This window comes from Rhopalosiphum maidis, chromosome 1 (genome assembly GCF_003676215.2).
Source record: "Rhopalosiphum maidis isolate BTI-1 chromosome 1, ASM367621v3, whole genome shotgun sequence".
NCBI lineage: Eukaryota > Metazoa > Arthropoda > Insecta > Hemiptera > Aphididae > Rhopalosiphum > Rhopalosiphum maidis.
This window is the reverse complement of record NC_040877.1, coordinates 79,119,964-79,141,837: the sequence shown is the minus strand read 5'-3', so window position 1 is coordinate 79,141,837 and position 21,874 is coordinate 79,119,964. Positions and strand designations below refer to the sequence as shown.

The 21,874-nt window shown below is 29.8% G+C and overlaps 1 protein-coding gene across 1 annotated transcript in view; it reads right to left on the bottom strand.

Annotated features, from left to right (window-relative positions):
• The window catches only part of LOC113559434 (homeobox protein prospero), a 48,020-nt gene extending 35,906 nt beyond the window's left edge, over positions 1-12,114 (bottom strand). The window contains exon 1 of the mRNA XM_026965259.1: positions 11,750-12,114. The gene's annotated coding sequence lies outside the window, so the exon portion shown is untranslated. The remainder of the gene's footprint in view (positions 1-11,749) is intronic.
• Between the last annotated feature and the right edge of the window lie 9,760 nt (positions 12,115-21,874).

The window sequence follows — 21,874 nt, the reverse complement described above, 5'->3', positions numbered from 1 at the left end:
AGCAGTAATATATTATAATATCCTTTTGGGTTTTTTTCAATTTATAATTTCTCGAAGACGACGTGACCGCGATAAAGCGTTATGGGTTCCGGTTCGTCAGTCGGCTGCCGCCGGCGCATCCACCCCCGCAGCCAGCCCTACTTCATACACGTTCACGCGACATGTGTGTGTCACCACCGCCACCACAACAAACACGCGAAATCAAAAAAAAACGTTTTAAGAGGTTCGCCCCTCGGTCCCAAGACAATGAATATTATATATCAATGGATATATATATATATATATATATGTATATTACCTTTTTCATCCCTAGTTGCACCTTTTTTATTATTATTATTATTATTATTATTATTTTTGGGTAAATATCATACCCACACCGCCCGCACCTCCACACGTCTTCAGCAGTAACCAGATACGAACCATTTGGTCGTGTTTTGTTGGTTAACTTGTGGTCGACCTAAATACTATCGGACACATATGTCTACTTTTAAGAACCGTCATTGATCTTATTTTTCTGTTCACCTGCAGCGATACCTACTAAGGATCATCGAACCTATATATTAGTTTCTTTGGATACCGCCACTACATTCAATCGTCTTTTCATGTGATGTTTTGCATATCCTGACTATCGATGCGAAGAATATTTTTAACAATCAACAGTGCACAAATACGACAATCGATAAAAAAAAATACAATGCTCTGCGGTAGACCAGAAAAAAAGTGATTATGTTTCACATCTAAAATTTGCATGTTAAGAGATTTATAAGTAGTTAGATATACCTAGCTACTTATAAATCTCTTTGAAATGAAAAAAAAACGTTCGGCGATTCAATATTTTAATGATATAAAAATAAACATATTAATAATATGATTTATAAAATACGTATTGACCCCGGGAGAACCGGAAACTTATATAGGTATAACATTTACCACGCATATATTATAAAGAGATCATATACCTAGGTTTTGAAAAGTCAATGACAAAAAAAAATTACTGTTGTAGCAATGGCACGTAAGTCTCGCAACGATTGTCTCTTTTTCCATACACTTCGAAATTTGAAATTAAAAAAAAAACTTTACTCACAAAGAAAGCACTCGAACGACGTGTTTTATGCTAGGGGGGCAAGATGTTAATCGTAAGCAACCGTCCAATGTTTACACAGTTTATCTTGGGAGACGGCGCTTGACTTGGCCGCTATCCGGTGATGAGATCCGCCTATCCGTCTGTAAACATTTTAGCGTTCGTCCAATCACTGCGCGTCGGATATACGCGCGTCGCTTGACTATATATATATATATTATCCTCTTAGTGTGTAGGTACATCCGTAAGTGCTGCTGCAGCAGCGTATATATGTATAAATGTATAATATTATGTTAAACTAAAAATGTCTGCGGTGCTACTTCTCAAGATATACGAGAGAGTATAATATAGGCCACGAACGAGTGTTTTTAATGTTAAAAAAACGTATGTTTTAAAATTTGGAGACGAAAAAAAGTTCAAACAAAATATACCTATAGTAAAAGCCCTGCATACGCCGCACAATATAAGTATATTGTATTTTGTCGACAGAAGTTCGTTTGTTTCGACACATATGGCTCAGAAGGTGTGTCACAAAGTAATTAGAACACTATGTAAGTTGTACAGTCTTTTTCCTCTATCGTTATTTGGTATATTATTATTATATGGAGGTATATATAATCGTCGGTGTACAAGTGTTGCGCGGTGTTAATTACAATAGACGTGGTTATGTATATAACTACGAGTATATATTATATACTCGTACATATCACATAGGTACTGTTGTCACTCCTTTTGTCGAGTTGTCGCACCTGTCTAAATCTTTCCACGCTTCAGGATATATATTAGACACTGTTTGCACAACCGGCTTTGAACACTTGTTAAATAGACGTGGAAAATTTAAATTGTGATCCATTTTCGTTTTTTTTTTTGTTTTTTTTTTCAAGTTACCGCCATAATATTTATGCTCGCAGATAATTTGTATATAGACGAATATAACAGTCGTATTATGTTATTATTATCATATGCAAGTAAAATACAATAATGTATATTTTTTTTATTGATTCAACGGAAATTGAAAATATTAATAAAAAACGTAAAGAGGTAAGTGTAATCACCCGTTGTAGTGACGTCCCGAATGCGTACGATGATAAAATAATAAACATTATATTGTATGTTTCTCCGGCACATAAAAACTATACGCGTCATAGTCCAAAAAAATTGATACTGCCTCTGACCAATAATGTATATAGACACGGACCTTGGAGACCCAAGTTTTGCAGCTGCTTTCTTCCACACTGCACCCGTACGGCCGTACCCCTTGTCGTGTCGTTAGTTGGCCTAGTGCTGCAAACTATATAACATAACGTCCCCTATTTTTCCATACTCGTCACACCCCAGTGCTCCTAAAAGGTGCACTCCCCTTTGCACTATTCCCTCACAATGTAATAGTGCGTATGTGTATACTATTAGGTGTACGCTTTTGGGCCACAAGTCTATTTGCTTTTATGATGATTAAGATTATTTTACAGATCGTGTGTTAGGTTTGTCGTTTGTCGAGTATCCAATAAAATTAAAGCTAATGTAACAATAACAACAATAGCACGTAAAATAAAATAATAAAAAAGAAAATATATGCGTCACATAAAATCAATTTGTTTTAGACTTTTAGAGACGTGCGTACACCTACTATCTAAAACTAGAAACCTTAAGATACTTGATCAGCTATCTTTGGACACTAAATATATTCTTATTTTATCGTCATAAATACATTATCTTTGACTGCCCTATATAGAGATTTATAAACCAACGATGATTTAAAAAAATTAATTTAAAACATTTTGTACAGTAAATTAAAACGATCAGTATTTGTTCGTTACGTTTATTTCTCTCCATTTATGTATGTTTTCCTCTTGTCTACAATATATTATGAAGTGTTTTGGGGCCCGCAGACTGCTCAAATATACTGAACTACTATAATGACAACTGTCACACGCAATAATATGCGGTGCAAACGATATGTGGGAACAAACGTGTCTTAAATGTAATATGAATTGTTATGGCAAACTAAAACAAATAAGTATACACACATACAAAACACGACGAAACAATAAAATTAAGAAGCGGATGTGCTCTGAGAAATAACAAATTCGTCTGTATAATATACCGTCCTTAGGCAAACGTTTATATTGTGGTCCTTCCGAGTAGAGACATATGTCTGTAATAATAACAATTATTATAGCGTATACGTGAAGACGTGAAGATTGTAGGCATGACGTACCTATTTGTCGTGTTAAATATGTTTCGTCTGTGTACATTAAATTTAATTTCATTGCTGCTCATGTAACTGAACTATAAGTCAATGATTTTAAAAATCGTCGTATAAATTCATATATAAAAAGATTATGATTACATTTTGTACGTTATCATCGTTGATTGGATGAACACAATATATAATATACATACGTATAGTGAACGTTTGCAATTTTAATTCTAAGAAAATACGAATTTATATATGCAATACGTTATAGTGAGTCGAAAAGCTCGAAGAATCTAAAATGGATTATAAAATCTAATAAAGACTAATGTGATATGGCTTCCAATGGAATTAAAAAATGTAATTGGAGATTTTCTTTATCGATCGTATTGAATCGTTCGCGTTTTCTTTTCTATATAATAAATAACCGACGTTTTGACGTACGCGTGTGTATGTTTACAAAACAATTTAATTAATTTATCGGTCTTCTTTGTCACACATTTTAATAAAGCATTTAAGCGAGTGTAAAAGTCGAAAACGAAGTAATGAAACTAACATATTATAGACGTAGGTAAAATATATATATTATTATAATGTACCTAGTTGTTATTTATTTTTTTTAATAATTTTTAAACCTAATAAATCTTACCGCAAAAAAAAGTGTTTGCATTACCTATTATAAATAATAATATACCTATTTAAATGTATTATAACATCACATAAGCCTAAACTAACAAACATTAATTTAATCATGTGAAGGGCCTCTCGCGAAAAAAAAAGGTTTCCACAAGGAACGTTTGGTACGTATGTGATTTGTATACAAATACATTTATTTTTATTAATCTATGTATATAGAATATAAGAATAAAGCAGTTAAGTATTATATCATACACGAATCTTTTAGGCGTTCGTTGACAGCAAACCTAAAATCTTGATATTACGGTCGATACATTTATTTCTCGATGTATTAATAACACAACCCTTGCGTTTAAGAATATTGCGAAATAATCGTCGTGTCCATTATAAGTACCAATTATTATAGCAGGGGTCCAAAACAATAGTGGTACAGCACGTATAACTTGCAGTTGGTCGGCATTAAATAAACTACGCCGCAACGATAAAATTTAAATAAAACTGTGGGGGGGACAAACGAGACGAACAAACTTTATTTGTACATGAGTTATATTCATTAAGTAATTTACCGGTAGAAACATTTGAAGTAGGTACCTACAATTTACATACAATATGTATATATTAATAACCACGTACTGCTGCTGCATCGACTATGCCTATAGTATATTATAATATACTCTTTTAATTTCTACAACATTTTTTTTAAAAACATAGGATTTAAATGTCAACTTCGACTTAATATTATAATTCATTTCTTAAGGACTGAGGTACTTTTTTTTCTTTCATAATCGACGTCCTTAAAATTGACATGGTAGTTTTAATAGGCTGACTCAGTTTTTACGTTAAATAAACCTAGTTAATAATATCATATACGCACGAGCCATTTTTTCTAACTATTTCATTCAGTATAAAAAAGACTGAAAATGTAATTAATATATACAAAAAAAGTAGTATCACTATATTATTATGTTCTATAGACAAAGCGGTAGGTACTATATGTGCGCGCTGTACAAGTAAAAGACAAATACCAATATATATAATATTATATACTTTAGAAATGTATAATAATATGTATATTAATTATTAACACATAAATAATTTTAAAAAATAAGATTCTACTTAAAAAAATATGCTCCGTTCATTAAAAATACAACTTGTCTACGTTCTGCGATCTTTTTTTTAAATATATTTTGTTTAAGATTTAGAATATATTTTATTTTTTGGGGTTTTATAATGAATCTCGTACGGGTGTTTCGTAACTTACGTAATTGATGGAAGTTTTTATTACTGAGTATCTTTGAAACGGTAAAATTTCTCTTTTGCCCGTAGGTGTATGTACAATATTATATATACACGCGAGCGCTTACACATTATATGATAAGTATTTGGCTTACAGTTGTATGCGTAATTAAGCTATATTATACCACTACCGATGCGAAACTATCAATTGCCACGCGTGTGTTAATAAGTCTGTAATATTTAAAATATTATACATTTCGCCGATAATATTATTGTAACGTAACAATATAAATATACATAAATTATTATCGCGTCATTCAGAAGGAAATACATTTTCTAGTTGGAAAATCAGTCTATAGAACATTATTGTGCGTATTGCATAATACGTATAACAATATATATTTATAATAGATAGGTATTATTATATATTTTTGAAAATTACAATTTATTTGTGAAGATAAAACGTTTCAAATTTATTTAAACGAATTCGTTTGCGAAATTGCTATTTATATTAACATATATTAGAATATACCTACGTCGGTATTATTTCGGTTTAGATTTGGTGGTGTGTACTGTGTATATTATTCTGGCGATAAAAGTATGTCGACGTACTCAATGAAAAACGTTTTCGGGTAAGCCAAGCGGCGGCGGCGACAAGCTACAACCCACAGCGGCAGCAACCGTGCAAGCCACAACGCAAAAACAATTGTGTGGCGACTCAAAAAATTAGGAGTGGAAAGAAAATACGCCCGCGAAAGTACTTTTTCTCATTTTTTTTTTTATCGTTTATTTAGCTTTAGTATACTTGCGTACATCGACCTCAATGTACATGATATACATATAGCTACACCAGCTATACGTATATTATATTATGTGTATGCATGTATAACGTATATACATATATTGCTGCACCACCACATCTATCTCACGTGACCGTCTTATTATCACGTGTCTCTTTGTGTGTCTCGGGTGCACTTCTTAAAAAAAAACTACTGTCGAGTAGGCATCGTATCCGAACCCCACGACAGGGTATGCGTAGGAGAGGAGATTTTTTTTTAGTCATCCGATGCACGAGGTCCTTAAGGATCGTCGTCGCCGTTGCACTCTGTGTATACGCTGCGCGTATATTATATAGACCTCTTAACGTCGACTGCCTACTTTCGTCAACCCCTCCCCTCAACCCCACTCATCGTCTGCAACGGTGTCGTCATCTCTAGCCGACTGCACCACCACCGCTGACACTTCGCGCGCGTTCTCTCCTCCGATATCGATACGTCTGCAGTTGCACAGGGGTGATCTTCTTTTGTCTTAACTGCGCATCGGTATATAGCGTGGGTGGAGGGTTACGACGGAGACGACGACGACGACGACTATATACCACAACGATGACGACAAGTATATCGTAGAAGAGAAAACGAGTGGAAGAGAGAGAGAGAGAGAGAGAGAAACAGCAAAGAGAGAGTGTCAGAGAAAAACAGAGTAAGAGAGTAGAAGAGTAAAGTGAGACAGAAAAGAGTGCAAAAAAAAGATGTGGGGAAAAAAATTCGCATTAAAGATTTCATCTCTTCAGCGTGGCCTATGATTATGTGCGCACGCGAGAGGTAGTACATTAATAATGCCCTCGCGTTAAAATAAAGCCTCTCCCTTCCCTACCACCCGGATTAATATCCTCACGCCATCGTCTTGTTTTTATTCACGTATTACCTCCGTCACTATAATAGTTGTCGTTGTCGTCGTCGTCGTCGTCATGGCCATACGATCTATATATATACATACGATTATAAATACGTAGAGCATTGACGCATTGTTTCTTATACAATATTATAATATACATATATATATAATCCAACAGCATGTCAAAGTTCACCAACGAAGGAGGAACGCATCAAAGTTTTTTTTTATACAATATAATATCTTGTTTTGATTACAATATGCGCGTGAGTTACACAAAACCACTGGGAAAAAATAATTATTAAAAAAAAAAAATAGTATATCAAAAATTAAAATACACTATAGGTATATTATGGATTTTTGTGTGTGTGTTATAAAATTTCATCTACGTGTCAAAATCCGTGAATATTCTCAATGAAAAATATATTTTTTAAGTTGTGCGCAAACTCGTTCTAAGTGTTTATAATGTTTTTAATATTTATATACGTACTTTGACACGTTTATAATATTTTGAGTACTTTAACACGTTTTCGAAACGTATAATAATTTTTATTAAGACAATTCGAAAAATCATACAAAGGATTTTTTGTTGATATACCTTTACCTACCTTTATAATATTCAATTTTTTATTGTCACTGTTTTAATCTTGAAAGTGTTTTAAGATTTTTTAATGTTTATGCGTTCTATTATTTTTCCTTGTAAAGTAAATGTAGAAAAAATGTAATTTTATAACGATCAACAACATTATTTTAATAATTAAATATTATATACGCGCGAAGTAATTATATGAAATCAAATATTAATTATTAACACACAAAAAAAAATGTTAAGGAGCATTGCGTTTTTATGTTTGTCAAATTAAGTATGGTATAGCTTATACTTTTTTTAATACACGCTATAATGTGTTTAACAATGCAAGAAAGGGTCTTTAACTTAACGCTTCGAGTATTTTGCACCCAAACTATAAAACGTCATGGAGAACGCATTAATGTCATTGCAGAGTTTTCGTATTTGTTTTTAATTTCTTAATGCTATATATATATAGGTAAAGCGTAAGTATGTAGGTATATGAGAGTATAATAACGTCCTATATTATTTATATATGTGATTATATGTAGTACGAATATTATAATCTTATTGTGACAAAAGACTAAAAATAATAATATACTATGAATATTAAAAAGTATATGATAATAATAAATAAAACCGATGTGTATATGTTAGAAACGATTATGTCTATATGACTTTACTCAATTTGAATTGTAAAGAAAAATACTCAAAAAAATGACATGTATAATATATCTATATCGAAATATTGTAGTCAAATGGCACAAAAATATAAAAAAACAATGATCCTGCTTTGTTTGAACGAGAAAGTCGACTAGAAGAGAATTAATTGTGATGTTATTTGTACGTCTTACAGACCGCCGCAGTGCGAAAACATCTAAAAGAACATCCGACCCGAAACTGACTACAATACATACACACTAGTCAAGAGATATTATTATTACTATTATAGGTTGTGCATGCAAATCATTACACACACACACACACACACACACACACACTTGCGGAATCGCAATATACTCTGTATGGGTGAATATATGGAAGTGTATAGTAGTCACATGTAAGAGCAGGTAGTTAATACGACAATAATAGAAAGTCGTAGTTGTATAATATGTGAGGGTGAGTGTGTGTACGAAGAGATGATGACAACGGTAGCGACGACTATGACGATGGTAAGGGTGCGTGGGAGGAGCGGGTTCATCGGGCGGAGAGGACGGGAGGGGCGCGATTGGCGGACGGAAATTTCCGCGTACTTTAACGACTTCCCTTGTTTTGTTCGACCGGCCGCCGCCCGCGTGTTCTTATTGGTCAGCGTTCGCTACCGTTACCGTCTTTTCCGGCATACACCGCCGCCGTCGCTATAACTTTCTTTCCATCCCCTCCCCCATACTCCCTCATAACCGTCTGCCACCGAATCAACCCCGCTTCAAAGCCATACAACGGTTTTAAATCGTATTCGATATTATGATTTTTTTTCGTCGGATTTTTAGGAATTCTCCATTGCAAATCGGTTTACCCCTAGACTGGATGGGACGAGGCAACTAAACGTACGGCCGTGCCACGTCTGTAGTTACTCATAATATGCGTAACTCACGTGCCTACATACGCTGTACTGTACGGCTACTAGTGTAACACTAGTACACTACACATACAAATATTATATAACAATACTGTTTTTTTGTTATTTTGTCTTTATAAGTCTTTTATTATCCGTAAACAGGTCGGAAGACGACTGACGGCAATCCAGAGGTATGTTGAACTGCTTGTAATTATTAAACTAAGTGAATTTGCATAGAGGTGCTGCGTTTTTTGTAAAGACTCGTTGTTGATGTTGTAGATGTATATAAAAGGATTTTGTCAATCCCCTCTTTCGAAACTTATAACGTTTTTTTCTATTTTGTCTACTCATACCTTCATACACAAAAATATTTCAACAATTTAAACTTTGTATTATATAATGTACAAAAATTGACTTCAGTAATTTAATTGCGATTTTTTATGTAATTTTTAGTTTCCATAAAGATATATAATTATATAAGTTTAATTAATTGATTACTTTTTCGATCGAGATAATTTGATATTATGGGCATGAGAATACAATTTATTTACCGATACAATTTAGCAGAGTATTACAGAATCGCTACATATTTTATAATATTATTTGTAATACAAATTGGATTAATCCTGTTTGAAACCGTATATACTAACATAAAGTTTAAAAATGGGCAACTTGTGAAATAATAGTATTTTAATGGTTTTTTTCATCGTTCAAGACATAAAGCCAATTTCCATCGATGCGGTTCGGAAGTGTTAAAAAAAATTGTACGGTAAAATTATAAAACACTCATATAATTTTTAAAAGTTGTGACACATAGTATATTTGATTTTTTTAATATTCATCTTACTATTATATTAATCTTAGAAGAACACTAAACGTGTCGTGACATCTACCGGAGAAACAAAATTGTAATTACTATCGGTCTGTGTTATGTTATAAACGTATAAAATTATTTTTTGGTAACATAAAAAAAGATTATTTTATTTGTATGCAAATTATTATTATCCATTAAAAGGTTAAGATTTTTTGAATCGAAAATAATAAGTTGCCTTAAAATGACTTTAATGTCTGTGATTATCAATTTGTTAATTTAAATGAAATATGACTCCTAGAGCGCGCCACCAATATAACATATAATATGTTAGACTAAAAACTACCCTCCGTATGATGTAATTCTTATTATAAAACACAGAATAACGTAACAAATATATTTATTTACAAATTTATAAAAATTATTAGAAATTCTTTTTTTAACTACTCACTAAAAATTTTTAAAAAAAGTATTGAATATGTTGGTATATATATATATATATATATATATATATAATATGTGTGTATATTAGCTACCTAAGATTATAATACTTATAATATTCTATAACAAAAAATAAAAAATAATTCCTTTTTATACATACAAATTAAATAACATTAAATTATTTTACCAAAATATCATTAAAACACATTCTTAAAAATACTTATATAGGCAAGCCTTTTTTTAGTGGAGAAAAATTGCAAGAATGTAGCAAGCTGTGGCAAAAGTATCGCTCAGTGGAAATTACTCGAATAGTGTACAAGTTTATCATATTCCGTTATTATTGAATTAGAAAAATTACTTGATTTAACAATATAATATAATATCTGTTAAATAAAATATCTTCAGACTGATTATATGGCGTTTATAGGTTAGATTTTAACGGACAATTATTTATTAAAAAAAAAAAAAAATTATTTGTAACGGTTGCAAGTTTAATTATTTCTATATGCGATCTTCTAAAATAGCACTTATATTGCCATTAGTTTTAATTTTTAATTTTTAGATATTACACAAATATAAAAACTACTTTCTTTATTGATAAAAATGTACCAATAGCATTTTATTCATACACTGTTTTGAAATACGAAAATAATTTTGTTGTCACGAAAAAATATCATCAATCGTATTGTCTCTTTTTTAAGATATGCTTTAGTTTACAAAAATATATTTTCGTTTATCAAGTTTATTTTAAAAGATTAATATTTATTAACTTAAATTTAAGAATGATTAATAATATACGAATACCGCAATTTTTTTTTTATAACATTTTGTAAATTATATTTTTTTTTTTTAAGTAAGTATTAATAAATATTTTATATTATTGTGAATTCAATAATATACTTAACAAAATTATTTATATTGCCTATTGTAAGAAAAAAAAATGTTCTTATATTATATTATTATTATGGGCTATTAATTCATTTTTATTTTGAACTTTTATAAATTTATACCAGTTTTTAATTAATGCATATCATATTATTAAATTAAAAATTACAAGTTGATATTGTTTTGTTCGTACAGTTAGCTGCTAAGTATGATTTTTTTTTAAGTCTAACGCAGTAGTTAACTTGTGCTTTAATGTTAACATTTGTTTTAGCATAAAAGGTTAGACACCAACCTTCCTGCTCTATTATTATTCAAAAATAATAAAACCGGTTCTACCCTATTTTATTGTTAAGAGATTTGTTTGTATTAGACATATAACATATAATAATGATTGCAAAAAGTGAGTCGTACAATTGCAAAGAATCAGGTTTTAAATACTAAAAAAAATACTTTAATTATTATTTTTTTTGTCGCGTGTCAACTAAAATAAACAGGGTTTTTATTATAATGAGAAATACCTAAGATATTAAATATAAAAAAAATAATACCTATCGTTATTTTTTAAGTAAACAAATTTACAAAATGGACTCAAACAGGTGCATCGTGAAAAAAATATTTTGTTTTTACCGATTAATAATATATATTAAAAAAAAAAAAAAATCACTTACTCGACTGATGAATTATTATAATGTAATATAGTAGACTTGTGATCGGCCGACGGCGAGAATATACTGTGGCGTTCCACGATTTTTCGCCAATACTGCGGTGAGCGCGTGAACGTTAGAAAAAAAAAAAATTAAAAATTTTTGAAAAAAATTAATTAAAAAAACCGAACGAAAATAAAAAAAAAAGAACAGGTGTCGTATTATAGTAGACGATGGTAGAATGCCGAGTGTACAATTCGCGAGTTTTCGACGAAATGGAAAAAAAAAATTTAAAATAATAATATTAGTGATACGAGTTTGTGGTATGTAATTGTTTTAGCGGGATCACGCGAGCGACGGAACGAGAAGACGACGATGTGCCGGCATTACGTTCGCGGACCGAGTGAGAGACTGACGCGACACTTAAGACTTACGCCGCCGCCGGTGTAGGCAGTGGCGGTGGCAGCGGTGGCGGTGTTCGGCCGACTTTGGCGCCCGACAAGACGCGCGCGGCGCCGCGGAGGGCTTTACCCGCAGCTTTTCCGGGCAGGCGCGCTGCGGAAAAAAGCCGCCCCAAGAAAGAGACGCGTGGGCAGGCGGTGTTGGTGCGCGGGCGGCAGTGGGCCGGTACTCAGGCGCCATCTGTTCGACCGGTCGACGGCCGCGCAAAACACTGGTCCTGGATGGCCGAACCACCTGGGCCGCGATCGCGCTAGTAGCCAGCGCTACGCTGAGAACGTCGTCGTTACGACCGTTCTGCGCCGACCTATCATCAGGAAAATGACGATAATAATAATAATATACGAATGATTCTGTGAAATGAATGTTCCACTATTATATTATGATACCCATAATATTATATTCCATAATATCTATCTCTCTAATGTAATATTAAGATTTTGAACCAAATTTCTAATTCCGATTTAGATTATAAGATCTATCTGAATTCGCCAATTTTGACCTGCTTTAATCAAATAACTTATAATGTAAAAAGTGAGAAAATTATCAGTGCTCATACGTAGGTTTTTTTTAATTTTCAACGATATTTTAATTTTTTAGCAAGTTATGTACACGTAAATTGTTGCAATTTAAAAATGCTCATAAAGTCATAACTCATAATTTATTAAAAATCATAAAAACTGATATATCTACAATCAGATTAAATTTTTACCTTTTAAATTAAATATTTGAGAATGGTAGATTAATAATAAACAATTGATATTTTCCGGTAAGATAGATTTTTAGAAAGAAATAACTATATTATGCGAAGGCTCTTTTAATCTCACTCGAATAATAATATTATAATATAATAGGTTATATATGGACAACTACGATATTTGTTTTCAACGAAAGAATTTCTACTTTCTACACGCCATTCAAAACACAAGTGTTTATTTTTTTTCCCGTGTAACAAAAGCGTATGAGTAAGATATTTTTCATAGACATACAGCATTATTATCTTGTAGAATTTGACAGATTTTTAAATATTTAATTCAAGTGCTAAATAATTTATGCATATTTTTTCTGTATATTATATTCAGAAAACCATTTTAGATTAAATTTATCCAAATCCGTATGCAAATGATGTAATACTATCTTGAAGTGTCCGCCCACTATTAGATAAGGTACATCATTACGCATCTACGTGACTATGTATCGTTTTATTTTGTTATTTTTTCTACAATGTTTGTAAGCGAAAAAGCTGACCGATTTTAGTATAATATATTATACGTATATTCTCCTAAATATTTTCAGAAAATCACGTTAGATTGATTTTATTCAAATCAGCGTGCAAATGATGTAATATTATCGTGCAGTGTCCGCCCACTGCTTGATAAGATACATCATTATGCATCTACGTATCGTTTATTTTTGTGATAAGGCTGACCGATTTTACTTTAATATATTCACTATTATCCAGAATTCAGACGAGTGTATATCGCGTTGATATTATGACAATACATATATATATAATAATTATAATCAGATCTATTAAACTAGAATAAAACAAAAATACGAATTCGGGGGTTACGTAAAATATTAATAAATCTGTTTAAATTAATTAAATTATTTCATAAATTTTTAAATTGGTTAAAAATAAACAATTGGTTCTAATAATATAATTGATAACAATATAATATATTTGTTATATATTATGTACCGATAACATTTGTGCATACTTATAATAATTATATGTTAACTAGTTTTACTTAGGACCTAGAATTGTTTAAATTTTACAAAAACATTATTCATAGTAATATGCGTGTATTAAAAAAAAAATACAATAATTATCAGATACAATGTAAAAATAATAGTTTGGCCTAATGTTGGATTTTAATGCTGAGTCCAGCTTTCAAATTTTAATATAATATCATCATCATATACCCGATAAATATATTCTTTGTGTATTTAGCGTTTAATCGCATTAAGGATTTCTTAATTATATTAATTTATTTCAAATATTTTCAATAAATTTCTGACATCTGTCCTCTAGAATAATATTTATGTAAATCAATATTACCTATATATTGTAGTCACAGTCATATAATATGTTTTTTAATCAGATTAAAATATAATTCACCAAACTGACAGTATTCAGAAATACATTCGTTATTTAATATATTCTTTTATTTAAAACATATTGTGATAATTATATTATTAAATTTATTTATTTCATACATTTTTGTTTATTAAGATTGCATGGGTTAAGTGTAATTAATAAAATAATGTGTAAAAAAAAATGATCATATGATTCTAAAATGAAAATATACATAATATATTATAATTTACTCTTTAAAATGAATTATAAACGTTTGATATAATATTCGTAGTTTCAGGCTATGAGTAATAGAAGTAAATACGTAATAAATTCGTTGATGTGTAATGATATTAGAATATTATTGTTTTTATTGGAACGAATCGATCGTCTTAGTGTAAGGGGACCCATATAGGCAACCTCAAGACTTTTGTGCCATATAAGCCGTATACACGGAGTTGTATGCGAATCACCCTACTGTGAAGTCACCCTTGACTAGTGGTAATTTGATATCCGCTACTTAGCCGTCTTCGTTTACCACCATTTCCGGTTAAAATCCAATCCCTACCTACCCGAAATTCAAACGTAACTATATCTAAATACCTATTCATGTATTGGTATTATTATAGATATGATTATATATTATTACGAATACGTTAATTTAAGGTATATAATTATGTATATGATTGTATACAATTTTTTTTATAATTTTAATTTTTATCAACTTATTGTAAATATTTTATATTTACATCATTTCAAGCTGTTTCTAAATTACGAAAAAGTACATTTATTGAAACTTTACTTTAGTGTATCAAGGATTTAGTATTTATTTTGCTATTACTAATGATATTTTCAAAACTATTTATTATAGTTATAAAAATTATGGGTTTTTAACAACATTTAAGAAACGTCTGTTTGATTTGTTATTTAAAAAATAATACACGTGATAATATTAATTTAAATGTTAATTGTTCTATGTATGCATAACATTATACATCATTAAGATATTTGAACTACACAGATGTTTTAAACTAGACAATTTTACACTCTAAATTAATATGTATTTGTAATTAAGTTAATTATAATAACGACACCTATTTTTAAAATAAAATATGTAACGATATGTAAGTAGGTGTCTAATATATAGTAGGGTAATTTATCAAGCATAATATCCCCCTCTTTTTACTTAAATATTATTAATTCATTAAAATTTAATTTTTGAAATTTTTAATTGTGCTTATCCTAATTTAACTATATTTTAAAATACTCTTTCAAGAACCTTTTTAATATTCAAAGAATTTCATGTGATGATACAAACTTTTTTTTTCAAATGAAAACTACACTTTTAAGTTTTAATTACAAATTGTCAAGTAAATGATTTTTATGAAAATGTTGATGTAAGTATACCTACTAAAATTAAAATTTAAAGAGTACCTAGTTTCTGAGTTATTAAACTTTATGTACTAAGGATAATAATAATTTTACTAAAGCCCTTTTTACAGAAGATATATATAATATTTAGTTTAGTACTTATTTGACATAAAGTGTTAATTAATTATTTTTAAAATTTTCATATTATTCCTTAGTACCTATTTTAAATTAGAAACTTGAATTTGAATTTCGTTTTATAATCGCATAAAAATTTACAAATTAATAATTTTCTCAAGTCATGTTAAAAACATGATCTTTGAATACACTTAAAATTTTAAAAAATAATAATTTTTAATAAATGCATAATTAATGGAAACAATAAGGATGGTCATGTTTGGTGAATCACTCGAATTCACAAAATTAAAGGTAGACGGAGTGTAGAATTTACATTTTACTGATCGACAACACCAAATCACGATTCGCACTGAGTAGTGAATAGATACTACCCTATCGTATACTCATGTGTTAAATTACGCGTGCAAAACATATTATTGTAAATAAATAAAAAAAACATTAAATACTATAAATAATTTAATATTAGTAATATGTGATAAAGCTACTTGGTATAATAATAATTATAAATTGTTGTTAGGTGTTAAATTTTATCATACAAATATATTTAACATAATACAATGTATTTCATTAATTTATTTATATCTGTAAAATAATATAAAAAAAATATTTTTATTGATTTGTGATTGTTACTGACATCGATTACAGGAATTTGAAAGAAATATTTTTATTGAAAATATGTATAATACGACTAATTGGAATTTATCTTTTGAGGGTTGTGTACATTTGAAGAATAAATTTAAATACAATTTAAGCGATTTTAATACAATGCAATATTAATTGCAGTAATGTGTAAATGGTTTTAATTGATATCACCTATGCGTATGGTTGACGTAAGAAATATGTTGCGTCAATAAGATTCATAGCTGATTTCTTCAAATGGAGTCATAACAGGTATTACTTTAGTCTATTACTATACTTTATTAAAATGTTGAAAAAGAATTTGAGCAATGATCGATTCTGAAGTGTACGAATAATCGAATCCCACAAACCGAAGAGATGACCTGCGATAAAATCGGACTATTTGCTGATACACATTATTATGAATTAGCCAAGGTACAGCCTATAAAATAATCTAATATATTTTTGAAAATAATCGTAATACTGTAATATTATTCGTGTTTTAATATTATAATAGTATGACTTACCTGCAAATGGACGTGTATCGGACGATCGGACGGCCGCGGACGTAGGAAAAAAATAACTGTCAGCGAGTAAAAGGGATCGATTAGAACACTGTGCCGCGAGCTGTGGCGGACGCGACGTCTGTATCGACAGCACCGACGTAAGATGATGGACTATGTATAATACGGATACGGGTCAGTCGTACCACGGTTACCGCACGTGCGTCGTTCGGTCACTGGTTGCCGGTGGTCCAAGGAAGTCGCGCACGGGGTGTAGTCAGACGACGACTAACAAGACGGACTCGACAAAAAAATACGCATAACGTCGTCACGGAGTCGATGGCGAGGAAGTCGTACGTACGCGCGCATATTATTATTATTATTTTAACGGTCTCCGGAAGATAAGATACGGCTGCGGCTGCGGTGCGTTAGGGTTGACGTCACGGGCCGTCGCGCCGCCCCTCGTCGCGTTACGGACTACGGTTTTGGCGGCGGCGTTCTTTTTTCTTCCAGAAAAGACTCGCGTGGGCGCTGCCACCGTCCCGCTCATCCTTATACCGCTGTTATATTAGATTATTATTATTTTACTAGCACGCGCTCGCCGCTCGTGTTGGCCGTGGTCCGGTGAGTTTCCTCGCGCTCGCGCGTGACACGCGTCCGTGGACAGAGGAGCCGTTAAAAAAAAAAAAAATAAAAACAACTCAACAACATAAAATATTTTCGTTGAAATAACAATAATAATTGAGACAGCGCGTAAATTAGGAAGAGAGTTAAGGATAGAGCTCGAGTCATAATTATATAGTCACGACGGTCGGAGACTGGCTAAGAAAACACCAAACGGTTTTCTCGTATCATGATATAGATACCTACTAATGTTATAAATGTTATAATAAACCAATACTATATATGTGTTGTGTGTCGCGTTTACACCGTCAAATGATAATATTATTACATCACTCTTGTAGTTATGTATATAATATTATTATTATAGTTTTCACAACATTTCTCGCCTAGGTCGGCTTTGAAGTAGGTTTGTATTATATATTTGCTATGTTATATAGAGATATTATTGTCTTAACATAAATAAAACAAGTGCCTACTTAGTACTTGGCTACTTACGGATCTTCGTTAATACATTTATTATTATAACTAAGAAATTTTTGTTAGGATTTTGTGTCTATAAAAATTATAAAAAAAGCATTAAAAATGATTATTATTATTTTCTTTTAAATTTAATATTTTGATATTATCTATCGATTTAACTATACTAAAAAAAGTTATTAAAAATAAAAATAAAACTCCAGATAAGCAATAAAAAATTATAATAACTAGAAAAAAAGCAATACGTGAAAATTTATAATATCTCGTAAATGTTGTGTATTCTGTTCTACGTTGTATATTATGATTCGAATTTATACTTAACATAATATACTACTCCTATTAAACCATTTAAAAAAAAATCTATATACTTACAAAGCCCGAACTTTATACTTCTAAGTATACTGTATATAAATATATTTTAAAAATCAATACTATAAATATTACATTTTAAATTGCTAATAAATTAAAATTATAATGTAAAAAATAAAGCTCGAAAATATTATGAGGGTCTAAAATTCATTAACTGTGCTAATGTATACACTAATTTACTATACGACATGTTTTGATTTCAGCAACATTGTTAAGTACCTATTTATACCATATATATAATGTATCTAGCACGTGCCTTATTGTTTACGCACATATAATCGTGCATAACCCTTAAAACATAATAACTCCCCTTCGGCACACGAATAAACTAGTTTCGTCGCGTTTCTCGATGTCACATAGCATTTTGTGTACAATACAGTATTTGGATACCGGTTCAACGTGTGATCTTTATCTGGGGATGATCAATCTCTACTCTATAATTTTATGTAGAGATATATTATGAACTATAATATATAGGTATACTCAATATTAACAACAGTTTAAAATTTACTTGATAACTTTGAAACTTGATTAAAAACTAAATTTACAAGCCATGTGGTGTGATGTACTCGTATTATAGAAAATTATGTATTTATTAAAATTAAAATTTTTTAAATATATACTTAACCGTTGCGAGCTCTAGTAAACTTAATATAAAAACCATATTTTAAATACTTAGGCATAATACTTTTATTATTTTTATATTTTAGCCGTTTAGAACTTACTTGTGGTAGACGACATTTTTTTCAAAAGAGGACCTCATCTTTTTGTTAATTTGAACTAGGTACGCATTTCAGTTTCAAATTTACAGTATGCATAAGTATTTTAAAAAAATACCGGTAAAATATACTTATCAGTTTTCAAGGTAAAGTCTTTAAAAAAAGATATAAAAATTAACGGATTTCGAAGTATGATAGTTTTTGAATTCCCCTTTAAGTTTTTTAAATTAGAATTTAAATAAATGTATAATCGGACCTACATAAAGCCATCAAATAGTTTGTACCATATAATAATTATATTTTAACTATTAAATTATTTAACTGCAATATGTCGATTCATTTCTGGAGTGATATGGTAAGTCGGCAAGTAGCGTCGAATATATTATTGTGGTGACAGTCTTTGTTTATCAACCACCGTGTGATTCTAGTGGCTTCTCACGATTATTCAAATAACGAGAATGGCCAGTCGTCAACTTAACTTCCGGTTCCGGAAGATACGAGTAAATATCCATTTACACGTAATAAAAATTTTTTCTTATCTAAAATTTTTTATTCTATTTAATATATCAATATATGATATACATATAATGTTATGTTAATATTAACTTAATTTAAGTATGAGTTATACATGTAATAATATAAAATTATTATGTTGAAAACTATTAAATATAAGAAAAGAAAACAATAACTTAATTTTGTGATGTATTTGAATTTATTTTTCAAGTATAGCGGTAGAAACAAATATGAATGGCCATAGAAGTGCTTATCCTACAAAATATCTCATTTAGGAATTCAAAATATTTAATAAATAAAAATATTTTGCGAGTATATAATACTTGCTGGTTACCCAACTACGGACTGTATCTTGCTATTGTTTAATTGTTATACGGTTATAATAGGTTTATCTATCTATGGTTTTAAAATAAATTTCTGAGGAAAATTCTAAAAACTATGTATCCGATATATTTCATTCTGATAGTTAGGTATTTATGAACCATGCGAAAGAAACGTATGTAAATGTAAAAGTACTCCTTCCGTTTTAGGCATGACCTTTATGATAGAAAAATATAACATCAATAATAATGAATAAAAGCAACCAATAATTTTCGTTTTGTAATAATTTAAGATTTGCAATTAAAAAATAAAATCAATTTCTGTCGATTCATTGTAAAAAAGTATAATTATTTCGGGGGCTATTATATTATTTATATACGATAAATAGCGAGGACTTTCCTAGTTTTGTTGATTCGATATTTTAGAAATATGATATTGATATATTATACGTACGAGTACATAGGTACCTATTACTTTACCTCCTAAAACTGTGTTTGGCTATTATTTGACGTGTTGGGCTTACGTGTAGAAATTATTCCATCATTATTATTTTTTCGATACACCATAATTTTCCATATTTTGTATATCTATGTTATTATGAGAAAAAAACATTGACAATTTTTTATCTGTGGTATTAATCGCATTCGTATGGTCACAAAAGTGTACTTAAATATTATGCGTTTATATACAGAGTGATTCACCAAGTATGCCACCTCCATTATTTCCTTTAATAACAAATTTATTTAAATTCTGATGTTTGGAATTTTTAAGTACACTTAAAACCATTTTTCTAGTCCTTGGATTTTTATACCATTTAATAAGTGTTCTATTTTTTTTTTGTTTATTGGAAATTCCAATTAATTTTTTCAAATGAGAATCACCCTTTTATTTTATGAATTATTATTCAAACGACTTTTAAAAAATCTTGATGTAAATATTTAAATTGAAACTTGAATGAATAATTTTTGAGTTATTTTATTTTATGTACTAAAGATAATACCAGCCCACCATTCTATATTTAGAAGAATGAGGACTATGTTATTTTGAATATTGATATTTAGTAATTAATATGAATCTATTAAAATATAATGTAATTTTGTAAAAAATTTCCTTCATAGTATACAATAAATACTAGACCCAATAATACACTTATTTTATATTTTTGTAAAATAATTTATGACTATTGACGTTAGTATAAAAATTTAAATTATTTACTCAGCAAAAAAAAAAGCTTTGTTTTCATTTGAAAATATGAATTTCGTATCACCACAGGGCACTTAAATATTGCTTGTGAATCACACTGTATATTATATTATTTTCAACGTGTATATTGGAAAATTAGTTTTCGTAGATATAATTATGATATTATAAGGCAAACAGGACACTTTTTTGTCAATATTTAATGATATCTCCTTGTTCAAAAAAGGGTGCATTCGTTTTTTTTTTTTGGTCTCAATGACCTTTGCGCACCTACCTATATTTAATATTTATCCACATACGTATTATTAACGCGTGCGGGAGAGGGGGTGGGGTGACTGTTGTAAATTTATAAAATAAAATATAATATTTCATATGCGATTATGAACTATCTACATTTTTAACAACAGACCTGGTTATGTAAGCAATGTGAATGATGGCGAATAAATGAGAATAATAATAAATTAATGTATAATATAATTAATAATATATGTAATAACTGTGCGTTCTAAAAATACCCGCAATCTCTTAAAGTTATCTACAACGTAAAAATGATTATTTAGAAATAAATTTATTATCATATATGTCATATAGTCTTGAGATGAACTTGTGATGAGGTGATGCATAAATACTTTATAGTTACGGTGTAAGAATTAATTATTGTATTATGATCTAAATTTATTTATGTTTTCTTTTATGAGATTTGAATACGAATTAATGTAAAATTTTTGGTGTTAAAAAATATAAAAGGAATAATTATACAAAT